Source organism: Sminthopsis crassicaudata, chromosome 6, assembly GCF_048593235.1.
Source record: "Sminthopsis crassicaudata isolate SCR6 chromosome 6, ASM4859323v1, whole genome shotgun sequence".
NCBI lineage: Eukaryota > Metazoa > Chordata > Mammalia > Dasyuromorphia > Dasyuridae > Sminthopsis > Sminthopsis crassicaudata.
Genome location: NC_133622.1, coordinates 101,111,386 through 101,126,399, shown reverse-complemented (window position 1 = coordinate 101,126,399; position 15,014 = coordinate 101,111,386). Strand labels below are relative to the sequence as shown.

At 34.5% G+C, this 15,014-nt stretch overlaps 1 protein-coding gene and 1 long non-coding RNA gene across 14 annotated transcripts in view; both read right to left on the bottom strand.

Annotated features, from left to right (window-relative positions):
• Positions 1–15,014, bottom strand: part of TENM3 (teneurin transmembrane protein 3) — a 3,351,339-nt gene that overhangs the window by 2,111,573 nt on the left and 1,224,752 nt on the right. The window lies entirely within an intron of this gene.
• On the bottom strand, positions 1,137–4,852 carry LOC141545968 (uncharacterized). The gene is made up of 3 exons (XR_012483197.1): positions 4,823–4,852; positions 1,883–1,992; positions 1,137–1,452 (listed from the first exon to the last, which is right to left on the bottom strand). It is a non-coding gene; the product is annotated as an uncharacterized LOC141545968 (long non-coding RNA).

The window sequence follows — 15,014 nt, the reverse complement described above, 5'->3', positions numbered from 1 at the left end:
TCTCTTTCTGATGTGTACATATGATGAAATTGAATATATATTTTGAAAAGACAAGACTGGTAAACATTGCTTTCTCATCATTGAAGCAGCTAGATGGAATAGTAGATAGACTCCTAGAATTTGAATAAGGAAAAAGTTCAAATCCAGGATTAGACACTTACTACCTATATGAACCTGGGAAAATAATTTATATATCTATATGCCTTAATTTCTTTATCTGCAAAAATGATGATAATAATATCAAGTTCCTAGCATAGCAGTAAGGATTATAAGGCTATAAAATATGAATTATAGCTAATATTATTCTGTTACTTATTATACTGCAGTTGATACAGAATCATATAAATGTGGATTGGTTCCATCTATGATACTGAGAGCTATTCATTCATACCATTTTGTCATGCTCATTTCCTGATTATGCCTATCCATAAGTTTTCCAGAGATTATCATCATCATCATCTTACTCATCACCAGTGCATGGAACATTAGATATGGAGATAGAAAGACTTGGATGTGAAAATTGTCTCAGATTTGTGAAATGGCCCAACTATTTTGTAAAGCAATATGGAACTATAAAAACCATAAAACTGTATATACCTTTTGACCTATAGTGCCACTGCTCAATCTGTATCCTAGGAAATCACAAAGGAGGGAAAAAGGACTCATATGTGCAAAAATATTTGTAGCAGTTCTTTTTGTATTAGCAAAGAATTAGAAAATGAGTAGCTGTCCATCAATTGAGGAATAGCTGAACAAGTTATGGTATATGAAGTAATGGAATATTATTGTTCTATAAAAACTGAATTAGCTTATTTTTAGAAAGCTCTAGAAAAATTTACATGAACTGATGTTGAGTGAAAAACCAGTACTAGAAATACATTGTAACAGCAAGATTGTTGGATGATAAACTATGGCTGACTTGGTTCTTTTCAGTGGTTCAGTGAATAAAGTTTGGATGGAAATGGCATCCACATTCAGATAAAGAATTTCTTTTTGATAAAAGAGAAAAAAATAAGACTAAGAGAAGCTAATTATTATTTAAGCTTAATCCCTTTTGACTTAATTTGCTCAGAAAGCAAATTAGAGTGGAAGAATCAGAATAAACCCAAAGTAAATGTAACACATTGTAGTATGTATAAGATAATAAATAAATTTACTTTTCTGGAAAAGGGCAAATGACATACGTTCTTAGATTTTGAATGATCTGAATTTCTCAGAAAATGTCTTGTTCAAATACCCTCTCCTATTGAATTAAAGACTGAGACTAATCTGGATTCCTGTGACGTTACTCCTGTGAAGTACTTAGCATAAAGAGGTAAGTTCAGATCTTTGAACAATCCAGTTCCCTTCGAAAATTTCATAGTACAAATTGGGCCCTGTAGCAGTAGATAATTTGGTTGAGGGGTTGACAGTGCTCCTCTAGACTCATAGTCTAGTCAATAGTCATAAACACTGCGCAAAAAAAAAAAAAAATACCATTATAAATATGCTACTATAACTAATACCACAGACTTATTCTTAAATATTATAGAGAATTTTGTATAATGGCACAAGTCCAGGAAATTGTTAAGTTCCTTAAGGGCAGAGTCCATCTTTCACCTCTTTTTATTTCTAGTACTTAGCACAGTGCTAATCACATAGATGCTTAATAAATATTGAATTGAGAGACTACTTGATTCTTGCACCAAGGTTAATTTATTTATGCAGAATTTTCACAGGTAGAGGACACTGTTCTTCAGTAACAAATAGCGGTTTAGTAATGGTAAATGGTCTTTAAAGACCCTCTGCCATTCTATAGCTAAACATTACTTCATTACTTCAAGGGGAAATAACCGTAATTTGAAGAAATAGTTTATGTCAATCATCACTTACTCATACATACCCAGGCATCAGCAAATGCTTGACAATCCAAAAAACATCCTTGTTCTAGCAAGTTCAATACCATTGACTACTCTTACCAAGAATCAATGAAATGGCCTGGCAATACAAATCCTTTGTGGGAAAGAAAATGTATAGACAAAAATAAATTGCAAATTTGTTTTATATAATAACTTCACTTTTCTCAGAGTCATGGAGTCTATTAGGAAAGAATATAAATTACTAAACCAATCCTAACTTTTATTGTATCCTTCTTTGATAAACAGAGTCCTAGAATATTAGAGCAAGATTAAACTTTAATGATCATCTAATCCATCATTTTATAAGTGAGTAAAATGAGTTTCATTGACTTGCCCAAGCTCGTGGAGTTAGTAGAAGAGATAGAGCTTATGTTCTAATCTAATTCACCATTACAACAAAACTTAATTGAACTTGAACCCTTAAGTCTAATATTACTTTTTAAATTTAATACATTTAAAAATTTAAAATATCTTTTGTATATATTGTATTTAGGATGTGAGTTCTCTAAGAGCAGGGATTTTTTTTTACTTTCTTTGTATCTCCAGAACTTTGCTGTGTCTGGCAGATAGTAAGCCATTAATAAATTCTTCTTTGTTCATGGTTTCTCCCATTGTTTTATTTTCCAGTTAATTTTGGAAGACTGGTCCTAAGAAGAGAAATTTTATGTCACTGATTTAAATCAAATGTACAAATCAGTTTTTCCCCTCTCCAAAGTGGATGCTATTCAACTTGTGAATATTTGTAGAAGAGTGATGCTAAAATTTAAAAATAATGCATTTATATAAATATCTATCAAAATAGAAAAATAAAGCTAGTTCTATTTGCTTTATATGAAACACCTTTTTCTGTTTACCAAAAGTATTACAAAATGTTGACAATAACATTTCTGGAGAGGGTACAAAAATATTGCCTTTTCAAATATTTAACAGTACATTAAACTTTTAAATTCTAAGTTATTCTGAAAAGCACAATGGATTGCTATAATATGCACACATAATGGTTTGTTTTTTAAAGGGTTAAATGCCCAAACATATAAGGTCTCAAGGACTGTGATTGAGAATGCCTTGATCAACTCCCTACCTCCCCAGAGCATAAGGTGAGAAGATATAATCACCAAATCAAAGTTTATCATGGCATCTATAAACTGTTTAAATACCCAGGCCTGATTCAATCATGATGTTCCAGGCCTAAGGATTTCACAAATAATTGTAGGGCATTAGAACAATTTCAGTTTTATTTCTGGATATCTGACCACATGAGTGATAACTAGAAATAGTAGACGTCTAAAGTAATTGAGGTCCACAAATTATTTGCCTTCAGTTTTTTAAAACAGTGGAACAAAATATTTTACGTTGGAAGAAATGAATTAAAAACATAAAATCAGGTATATTGATGCACTTAAGATAAACTTAAAACTAAGTGAAAATTTTTTGAATCATTTTTCACATTGGACATGATATAATTCTCCAAGGTATTGAACTTAGAAGGTAAATAGAGTAATACTATCAATCAGGTAAAAAATGAGATCAAAGGTCTTTCATGTCTATTAAAACTCTCTTGTGGGAAGCACAACCACAATCTAATTTTATAGACTGTAGGAAACAAAAACCAATCATTTAAAAGCCATGGCCCAGTGTCCCCTTTGACAAATCAATTTAAATAGTCAGACAATTATTTACATCCATTCTTATGTCTTATGAACATTAGTCCAAAAGTTTGCCTCAATGCCAATTAGATATATACATTTTTTTTGTTTTTACTTTGTTATCCTGACACATCTAGGTGGCACAGTGGAGATAGTATTGGAATTAGAAAAACCTCTATTCATAATCTATCTGAGATACTTACAGCCTCTATGACACTGACAAGAGTCACTGAATCTCTGTATGCCTCAGTTTCTAGACGTGTAAAAATGGGGATAGTAATAACACCTACTCGTAGAGGGCTGAAACTCTGAATCAGACAAGAGAACACTTAAGGCTCCTATTTGATGTGAGACAATGGCTCTATTAGCATATATTTGGATGATGGCTCTCCTAACCATGGGTGCTTGCCGAATGTTTGGTAGTAAGGTAATCATAAGCAAGTATTGGAGGGGGAGGGAGAGAAGTCAGAGTCACTTGGTTGCAAGATGAGAAGGAGAGAGGCTGGAGACTCCGGACTCCAGAATCCAGGATAGATCTTTGGCAAGCATGTGGCAGCTTGCCTGCCTCCTTCACTTCTTCCCCTAAAGACCAAGGACTTTGATTTATCCTGACTCTGGCTGACTCTGAAGCCCTCCAGGGAGATAGTCCATATTTTACATTTGGTGCCCAAAGTGTGGACCAAGGAACCTAATTTCAGTGAAGAAGTCCCTGTGACCAGGAAATAGGGTGAGTATTGAAATAGACAAACAGAGAACTTATTTTGTTAAGGGCTAAACTAGTAAGTTTCCTTTTCTAGCTGAAATGGGGCAGATATTAAGAAAAGATTCTACCCCACCTCCACCTCCACTCCTGAGGAAGCTCTATAAAAAAGCATACTTAGGCTAATAAAGAGGCAAGGTTTGCTTGTAACTGGTAGCAGGGTAGACTCTTGGAAACATTAGAATGCATGTCCCCTTGGTTCTTTAAGGAAGAAGAAATAGCGGCAGATAACTGGAAACTAGTAGATCAATTATGTGAATATTACAGTGATAAAGAAATGATTCAATTTCTAAGGAAACAGTCTATATATACAACACAATACAATTGGCCTTAAAGAATCACACAAGTTATAGAAAAAAGAAGAGCTCTAAGGAGAGCAGTAAAACAAGGAAGCATGAGGAGAAAGAGGAAGAGAAGGGAGAGGATAATGAAAATATCACCAAAAGGCATGGGGAGTAAATTGAATATAAAGGGCCTGGTGATTCTCACTCTCACAGATCAGCTTTAACTCTACCTACACCCAAGCAGGCTCTTGACCATCCCCCATCAACTTCACCTTCCTGGGTGGAGGGAGAAGAGGAGTGGGAGGGGCAGTGACATCACCATTCACCCCAGCAACCCCCTCTATGACTCACAAAAGGTACTACTTAAAGCCAAAGAAGAAGGGCAGAGTATAGCTGATTTGAGAATAGAAATTTATTCTGTGATTGAACAGCTTAACTCTTCAGGTCAAGAAAGGAGAAGATACACTTCTTTTAATCTAGAAATTATCAAAGACCTGAAAAAGGCTGGCACTCTGTATGGGCCTACATCATCTTATGTTGAAATGTTATTAGAGAATTTGGCTTATGACTGGAAACCTAGTGACTGGAAACCTTCTCTAAGTCCTTGGAATTCCCCTGTATTTGTTGTAAGAAAGAAATCCCTTTGAATAGGTACAGCAGTAATAGGAGAATGTTGACTGATTTAAGAAAAGTAAATGAATAGATGGAAACTATGGAAACTCTTCAGCCTGGACTTTCATCTCCTACTCAATTACCTAGAAAATGGTCTCTCTGGGTTATAGACATGAGGGATTATTTCTATTCTATCTCTCTAGTTAAGGAGGATATGAAAAGATTTACTTTCTCAGTGCCTAGTGTTAATTTAGCTGAGCCTTATAAAAATATGAATGGACAGTTTTGCCACAGGGAATGAAAAATAGTCCTACTATGTGTCAAATGTATGTTGCTGCTGCTTTTATTCATGTAAGAAAAACATTTCCAAAAGGAATGTTATTACATTACATGGATGATATATTGGGATGTGCACCTGAGGAGCAAATATTAGAAGCATGCCTACAAAAGACCATAGAAATACTAAGGAACTACAAATTGCATATAGCTCCAGAAAAAATTCAGACATGCTTGTTTTTAATATTTAGATTATGAAGTATACCCTAAGGTGCTTACAGTACAAAAACTTTCCTTAAGAACAGAGAAGGTAAACACCTTAAATGACTTTCAGAAATTGATAGGAGATATCCAGTTGATGATAGGCTTGGGTTAGGCTTGACTACCTATCAATTACAACCATTACATGACATTTTAAGGGGAGACAGTGCATTAAACTCACCATGCCAATTTACAAAAGAAGCTCAAGAGATTTTGAGAGAATTTGAACTGGCTTTATCCAATGTGGTTAAAAGAGTCACTCAAAAACTCTTGGAAAAATCAGTTTTTGCTACAAAAGAGGCACCCACAGCAGTCCTTCATCAAGGAAACAGTGTGATAGAGTGGGTGAACCTCCCAGCACAACCAAAACAAAGCCTTACTTACCCTTTTACCCAGTGTTTGTGGCTAGAATTTTATTAAAGGTCATTAAGTGAGCAGTACAATTATCTGGGATAAGACCTGACAAGATATACCCCTTTTACACTAATGCACAAATTAATGTATGCTGTGAAACCATCCCAGAATGGCAAATTTTATTAGCCATGGCTCCAAATTTTACACACGGATCTCCATTAAAGATAGCCAGACTATTACATAATTGGCCATGGATTCTTGAAGAAAAGGTTTCTAAAATTCCTCTTAAAGGACCAACTATCTTTACAGATGCATCCAAGCATAACATTTGTGCTATATACTCTCATGACTTAACTATAAAATAGTCAGAACTTTTCAGTCTACTCAGCAGAATGAATTGTCTGCAATCATTCTAGCTCTTACTTATTATCCAGGAGATATTAATATAATATCTTATTCAGTCTATTTAGTAGGAGTAGTACAAAGAATTGCCACAGCCCAAATAAAATTTGTAGCTTCTAAAATATATTAGCTCTTTAAGGAACTTCAAGAACAAGTGAAAAAGCAGCCAGGTAAGATTTATATCTTACATGTTCACTCACATAGTGGATTTCCAGGTCCTATTTTTCATAGAAATTCAAAGGTTGCCTTCTAACCATGTTGGCCAATACTCTTTTACTTCAGCAGTCTAAGAATCTCATTCTAAATATCATCAGGCTGCTCAAGCTTTATATTTGCAATTTGGTGTTAGGATTCTTACAAGGTGCTAAGTCTGTTGTCTAATTTAGCATGTTACTTAACAATTGTCTAGTTCAGAGTTCACACCTTTCACACCTTTAAGAGAGCATAAAAGGACAAGCCCATTCTCTGGGAGGAGATTCAGAACTAGTATTGACTTCCGGGAGATTCACAACACAGAAACCCACAATCCCACACTCTTGGAGGTGCAGTCTCCATTTCATTTTTCTACCTTTGAGCTGGCTGGAGGCTGAAGGAAAAACCTTTGGATTCGGAGAGATTTGGAGGGAGCTTTTGGAGCCAAGAAGAGAGATAGGCCTCTCTAAGAAAGCTAACCTTGCCATTTTGAAGGAGACAATAAAGGATCTGGACTTTAACTCCTGGCTGCATTTTGGGATTATTGAACTGAATTGAAAGGAAGGCTGCCTCTAGAAGCTCCCCAAGAAACCTGCCCCAAGAGAACGATTATATTTTAGAGAAAAGAGAACATTATATCCTGCAGTTGAGGAAACTCCTATCAAATTATTCACAAGTCTAAAGGAAAAGCCTGCTCATGAACTTCCAGAAGATTCAGAATTAGGATTGACTTCTGGGAGATTCACAAGGCAGAAACTCACAATCCCACATTCTTGGAGGAAGAGTCTGAGTCATTCTAACTTCCACAGTTGTGCTGGCTGGAAACAATGGGAAGAGGAGAGGCAGAAGCTGGCTGGAGAGATTTGGAAAGAGCTTTGGGGAATCAAGGAGAGAGATAGGCCTTTAAGAAAGATAATAGGGCCCAGGAAAAGATTCAGGACTTTGAAAGACACAATAAAGGATCTGGACTTTAACTCCTGGCTGCATTTTGAGGTGATTATTGAAACTTAACTAAAGCCAAAGCTGCCTCCAGAAGCTCCCCAAGAAATCTGCTCCCAGAGAATGATTGTGATTTAGAGAAAAAGAACATCACAATTTGGAATAACAAAAGAGGAAGCTAGGAGCATAGTAAAAGCCTGTCCAGCTTATCTTCCATTCCATGCTCCTATGCTCCCTCCAGGAAAGAACTTTCGTGGTTTGAGACCCAGTGAAATTTGGCAAATGGATGTGACCCATTATAAATCTTTTGGTTATATGTCTTTTATCCATGTTGTAGTAGACACCTTTTCAGGATTTACTTTTGCAATAATAGCAGCAAAAGAGACAGCCCAAGTAGTCACAAAATTCCTCATACAAGCTTTTGCAATTATGGGTGTGCCACAAACAATAAAAACAGACAATGGACCTGCATATGCTTCTAAACATTTTGTACACTTTTGTGCAGAGTTTCAGATTTTACACACCACTGGCATACCTTTCAATCCTCAAGGACAGGCAATAGTAGAGACAAGAAACAGAGACATCAAGATGCTCCTCCAAAAACAAAAGAAATGGGGAGCCACAGGTAACTCTAGAGAACTTCTAAATTTAGCTCTTTATATATTAACTTCTTGATTTTGATAAAGATGCACTAGGTCCAGCAGACAGGTTTTATAACCCACCAGAAGGGCAATGTGCAGTGTGAGAAGCTCTACTATCTTTAGATAATCATCAGGTGATGTGGAGAATTGCTTGCAGGAGAGAGTTTGGTTGTATCTCTACAGATGGAGAAGGAATGGGGTGCCAACAAGCCATATTCAGCTTGTCCATTGGAGAGAGAGATGGAAAAGACCCTTGGAATGAAGGAGAAGACCCAAGAAACATCACATGATTCCATTGCTGACTGTGCCCACCACTGAAAGAGCATGGCAGTTACAGCAATTGACTCATGGACATCAAAAATTGTTAATGAGACTGATGCAGGACTTCAAAATCCTGAGGAATCATTGGAATGCCTGAGACATGAAAAGATTGTTGTAGCACATGAAAACCCTCAGGAATCATTGGATTCCCTGAGACATAATAAGACTGTTGCAGGACTTCAAAAACTTGCAGGGATCATTGGATTCCCTGACACATAAAGTAATGTACAATAGATTGGTTTTGGACTATCTCTTGGTTGCTGAAGGAGGTGTATGTGTGAATTTACATTTTTTATTTGCATACCCTCCTTCTAGGACTACTGGAAATCTTTTACAATACCATGTTTATTTGTTATATCACTACTTGCATTCTATAATTCATGTTTATTATACCATATTGAACCTGCACCAGCTGTGGGGAGAGTCATCACTGCTAGCCTGTGCCATATTGCTATGTGCTTGTATAATACCTCCCATGCTGATGGGTTTGTATATCTGTTTCTAATAAGACTCTTAAGCCCAGGAACCCACTAACAATATCTGGTTTGACTTCCCAATTCCCTTTGGTGTTTTTCATCTCTTTTCCTGAGAAGTCAGAGGGGGCATGATCACCTGCTTTTTGGGGTCCTCACCTCTCTGAGAAGTCAGGATATGACCACCTATGTTTTAAAACAAAAGAAAGCAGGAGATGTAAAAGGCTGAAACTCTGAATCAGACAAGAGAGAACTTAAGGCTGTCTACCTATTCGACAATGGCTCTCTTAGAATATATTTGGATATTGGCTCTCCTCACCTCTGGTGCTTGCTGAATGTTTGGTAGTAAGACAATTATAAGCAAGGATTGGAGGGTGGAGGGAGAGAAATCAGAGTCACTTGGCTGCAGGATGAGGAAGAGAGAATCCAGATTACATCCTTGGCAAACCATGTAGCAACTTGCCTGACTTCTTCACTTCTCCCACTAAAGAGCAAGGCCTTTGATTTATTCTGACTCTGGCTGACCCTATGGCACTCTGGGGAACTAACCCATACTTTACACTTATTTCACATGGTTGTTTGAAGATAAAATGAGATAATATATATAAAGTGCTTCCCAAAATTTTGAATTCTGTATAAATATTAGCGATATCTTCTCAAAACTACCTGACAATTCTATGTATAAATCTTATATGGTTTATAATGTTCTTCTCAGAGGAATTTCATTAATGTGTATTACCAGGATAGATCACAACTACCCTCTGTGCCTGAGGAAAAACTCGTTATGGCCAAAAGTCCATTATTTTTCATCCAACATGTTAATAATCCTCTCTAAATCTCTCAAGTCAGACTAGACAAATTTTGGATATATGAAAATGTTAGAGGTTTTTTCCTGGGCAGCCAAGTAGCTAAATAGACTTATTGCTCACCCTGGAGTCAGGATGACTCTTCTTCCTAAATTCAAAACTGCTCTCAGACATTTGTTAGCTATGAGATCCTGGGTAAGTCACTTAAACCTATTATAGTATCTTTGCTAAAAAGGCTTCAGTGGGGTAACAGAAAGTTAGAAATTACTTAAACAACTGAACAATAGCAATTTCAAGGAAAATAATAAAAACTAAGGGCAAGGATGCAGAAAAATTAAATAAAAATATGTTGTCTGGAGAAAAAAAAAAGGACGGCTATGAGAGGAATCATATAGACTTCATCACAGAAAGGAACTCCAAATGGTTCACTAAGGTCATTTTAAAATAGGCCAAATTCATATTATAAAAAGTAGTGATGGTAGCAGTTAGAAACAGGAAGAAGGGTTCAAGTAATTCAATTATAATGCTTGCTGATTGAAGAAAAGAATGGTATTACAAGCTACAGCAATGAGCAAAAGTTTATATCCCTATGCTGTAATACCATGTTCTTTTATTTTTATATAAGTTAATCATCAATTAATATTTATTAGGGGATGTCATTCTCCTGATAATAGGCTTAATATAATAGACTCCGTATTTCATCTTTTGATTCTCAGAATTTTTCTTTGTATCATTCAAGATTCTTGAAGTCATCCAGAGAACTACCTAATTCTCCTACTTCAACATGTCCTTTCTGGTCATATCCTAATGTGATCTCCCACAGTTTGACAGTCATAGGCAAAAATTTTCCATTCATTGGATGATAAATGCTTCATTGTACAAATTCTCCTTTAGAAAATGAAGAGGAATTAAAAACAGACTTCAGAAAACTCAACTCCATTAACAACTATGGAACTGTGGACTATAGCTAATAGAAAATGGAAGCAGAATTAAGAGCTCCTTTAGAGCCAGAGCTTCCTCAGACATATAGCCAACCAGAATGAGAGGGGAAATCATCTCCATTGCAATAAGATGGATCACACATCATACAGGAAGGAATCTTTTGTTAATGTTGTTAATTTATCTTATCCTGACTCTAGGTGTATTTTTTCAAATAAAATAATATAAGTCTGTGTGGGGGAAATTGCTGATTGAGTAAAAATGAGTGAAATGAATGAATAAAATAATAGCATCTGTGTTGGATAGATAAAGAAAGAATGTGAAAACTGGTTTTTAATATGGCCACATAATATATAAGTGTGATTGAAAAGACATTATCATAATGGATTTAGTTGGCCAGAGTTATAAAGAAATTGTGAGAAAAAATATATGTTAGCAATTATTAAATTGAATAAGTATTATATATCTTTCAGCGTAGGAATTCCCTGAGTGAATAAATTCAACTTTTTCCAATGAACTGAAGATATACTATCACTTAGGTATTTTAATATTTTTTAATTTTTAAAGCATGAACAAAACACAGAACATAGTGAGAAATTCTAGCATAATCACTGTAATATGGTGAGCAATTATAAAAGTACTATTAATATACATTCATTATTTCAAGTTGGACCCTAGAAAAGCTAAGGTTTTGCTAATAAAGTCTTGGTAACCATGACCTTCAAAGATGAAAATGCAAAGGTGAATGATGACAATAATAATAATTATTATAATTATAATATCATAATAGCATCAAGAATTGAAGGAACATTTCCTGTTTACATGAAAGGTTTTTTTTTGTCACACAGGAGTTCAATTAATATTATCATTAATCAAAATCACAATATTTGACCAAAAAACAATTCAGGGGAAGTATAATCTAGATATTAAACATTCATTCAACACTGACTAAGTGATACCAAAGAGATCTTGCACACAGAGAGATATATCTGCTAGACAGAAAGCATGTGTCTTTTATATACCTTAGAGAGTTGCAACTAACCTAAAGTTGGGCAAAAAAGAGGCAGTATTATTCATAGGTCTGTCTGTCTTTCCTGATTAAGTTATGTTGGGCACTTAAAGGTCAATGAGGAAGAAGCAAATAGAAGAGAAATAGCAGCTGTGATGAGAACCTGTAGTGCTGAAAATGGAGAGCAGATGCTTCAAAGAAAGACAGTGTCAACCAGCTGATATCCTCAGATCTGTACTGTAGGACAAAGCTGTGGGTGCATATCATGGAGTATTAGATGGAAGCCATGCCTTTCATTAAATATAGACTCATGGTGGCAATTTATTTATTTTTCCTTCCTCCCTTTTTCTTCTCTCTTTCTTGAAAAGGTATGTGTCTATTTCTTGAAACATATCACTTGTTAAATATTTATTTACTTCCCTTTTTTTGGTCTTTAAAATATGATAAATATTGTTAACTATATATATATGTATATACATATATATATGTATATATATATATATATATATATACTTATGATCTATGTCACTATATAGCATATAACAACCTATAATGACAGTATATCCTATAACTTAAATCATGTTTAATATACCATTGTTTAACACATGCTATATATTGATATAGTCTGTAATAGTAACACTATATAATATGTATGATATAGCATTCCACTGCATAACATACAGCTTATCTACATATCATAATATTAACCTTAGTTATAATATATAGCATATATTATATAATATTTAGATAGAGACAAAAATAGATTTCTAGTTAGTTAAATAGGTGGCTATGACATCAAAAAAAAACGTAGTAGATAGAGCACCTGGGAAGAAGAAAAGCTAGATTTCTGATATTTTGCCTAAATAGTTTTTTCATTGGAGTTTCAGAGATGGAAAAAAAAAGCATATTATTGATCCATTTTTTTACAACTTCCAAGAAAAGAGAGAAAAGAAGTGCTTTCTGAGTAAGGAGTGAAGCAGCAGTCTTTTTGAAAGAAAGGTAAACTCTGAGTATCTGTATTTTACTGTAGGCTGGGACTTGGCTATTTTCTTTCCCTGTTTCCCTGGCCTGGCGGAGAGGAAAATCATTCCTAGAGAAAGAAATGAACAAGTAGGAGAATTTGAAGGTATGTCTAAGATAAAAGCAGCCTAGGCACAAGAGGAGAACAGGATATTTAGGAGTCTTAACTTACTCATCAAGATAGCATCTTCCCACCAAACACCACTACCCTCAGAACTAGACTACTGAATTCTCTGTCTTTAGGATTGTTCAAATGTGCCTTGGAGAATTGACAGAAAATTAATTCATAATTCCAGTTCCTAGTATAAGATACTCATATCTCCTCACTGTTTTTCTCTGAAATTTACTTGTCAATTCATTTTAGAATGTTATTTAAAAAAAAAATAAATGATGGAACATCAACATACAATATATAAAAGAGAATGGGAGGAGGTGAAGCTAGATTTGTGCTTTCATTGGTGTAGGCAGTTGTGTCAAACTTAAATAGAAATACATCCCTGTGGGCTGTATGTTAACCTAGAAAACCACAAATTAACTTTGTGTTTTATTGTATTTTTATTTATTTTATTAAAACATTCCTCAATTAAATTTTAATCTGCTTCAGTCACACTTGGGAATTTTCCCCTAGTTGCAAGTTTGACGCCAAGGTAGAAAACATCAGTTTAGAAACCTCTTCTACCAGATACAGATTAATAATTATTCTGAAAATTATATTTTATAGTTGCTTGAGACATCCAGAGATTGTCTAGTATGACAAAGTTAGAATGTGACAGACTTAATTCTCCGTTTTTTTAACTATAGTAAAATTTCTTATTGATAGCATAAAAATGATATTCGTTAAAAATGGAAAAAATTTAATTTTAAAAATGGAAAAACTTTAACACACACTTACTAGAATGTCAAAGATTATATGTCTGTGTACATACACAAACTTATATATATGTATGCATATATGTATATATATATATACATATACATATAGATAGATAGATAGATAGATAGATAGATAGAGTATGTATAGGATTGTGAGAGGCACTCTAATACAGGTGGGAATGCAAACTGATGCAAACATTCTAGAAAATAATTTGGTAATATGCAATGATTTACCAAAATGAATGTATCAGGTTTACAAGTGAAATAGTGCAGCCAGGCAGCCTAAACTGGAAACTGAGAAACAGTCCAAGTTTCTGCGCTTGGAATTAGAACTGTGATCTGCAGGGACAAAGTTAAACTACAAAATGAATTCCTTTTTCCTCTCTAGATACTCAAGTTCAACAAAAGATAAGGATTTTGTCTCCCACTTATTGGGAGAGTAAGTTTGCATATTTGTGATTATACTTTTTTGCAGTAAATATTCCCTTGTAAAAGTGGATGTAATTACTAGTGTCTAATGGGAACTAGGATGTGGGATGCTACTCCTGACAATTAAGGGAACACCATTGGTGAGGACTGGAGTCATTGCCAGAGAGCCTAGAGATCTCTCAAACCTCTTAAGGATACTGGAGAATCCTGGGGGAAGAGTGTTTTGGTTAAAATCTGACAACTGTCTTTTAGACAGTAATATAGATATGAATATGGAGAAAGATATGATAGATATAGATACATATGTATATACACATAAAGGATTTAGATAGATTAGATACATACATAGGGATGTGTATGTGTTTTCATAGATTAATAATGTATATGGAGATCTAATTGCTTTGAAATTGGCATATTGAAAAGCTATTCCACTTGCTTTAATTAGTTGATAATAGCTAATAGCTAAATAGCTAAATTTCATATCCTTTAAAAAAGTATATAATAAATTTTAAGCTGGTGATGTCATTGCCACCTAACTTTGTTTTACCCAAGGTGTCAGGAACAGAAAAAAAAATCTTTCCTAATCCTGCAGTTGTTCAACAAGAAATATGTTTTTAGAATCTTAGTCAATTAGAATAAAAGCTATCTGAAGTCAGAATTTTTAAAGGTTTTTTTTTTACTTTGCTTAATTTAATTTAATCTAATTCCCCTGCACTGTCTCTCAATGATGATTTATTTGTGGTTGATAGCAGACATTATGTAAATGTAGTTATAGCCAGTTTATTATAATTTATACTGTATTCAGTAGAATTTTAGTTTTCCTATTATGTTTCCCTTTGGCATGGAAACAGTAGATTCTAGAAGGTTATGCCATAGGAT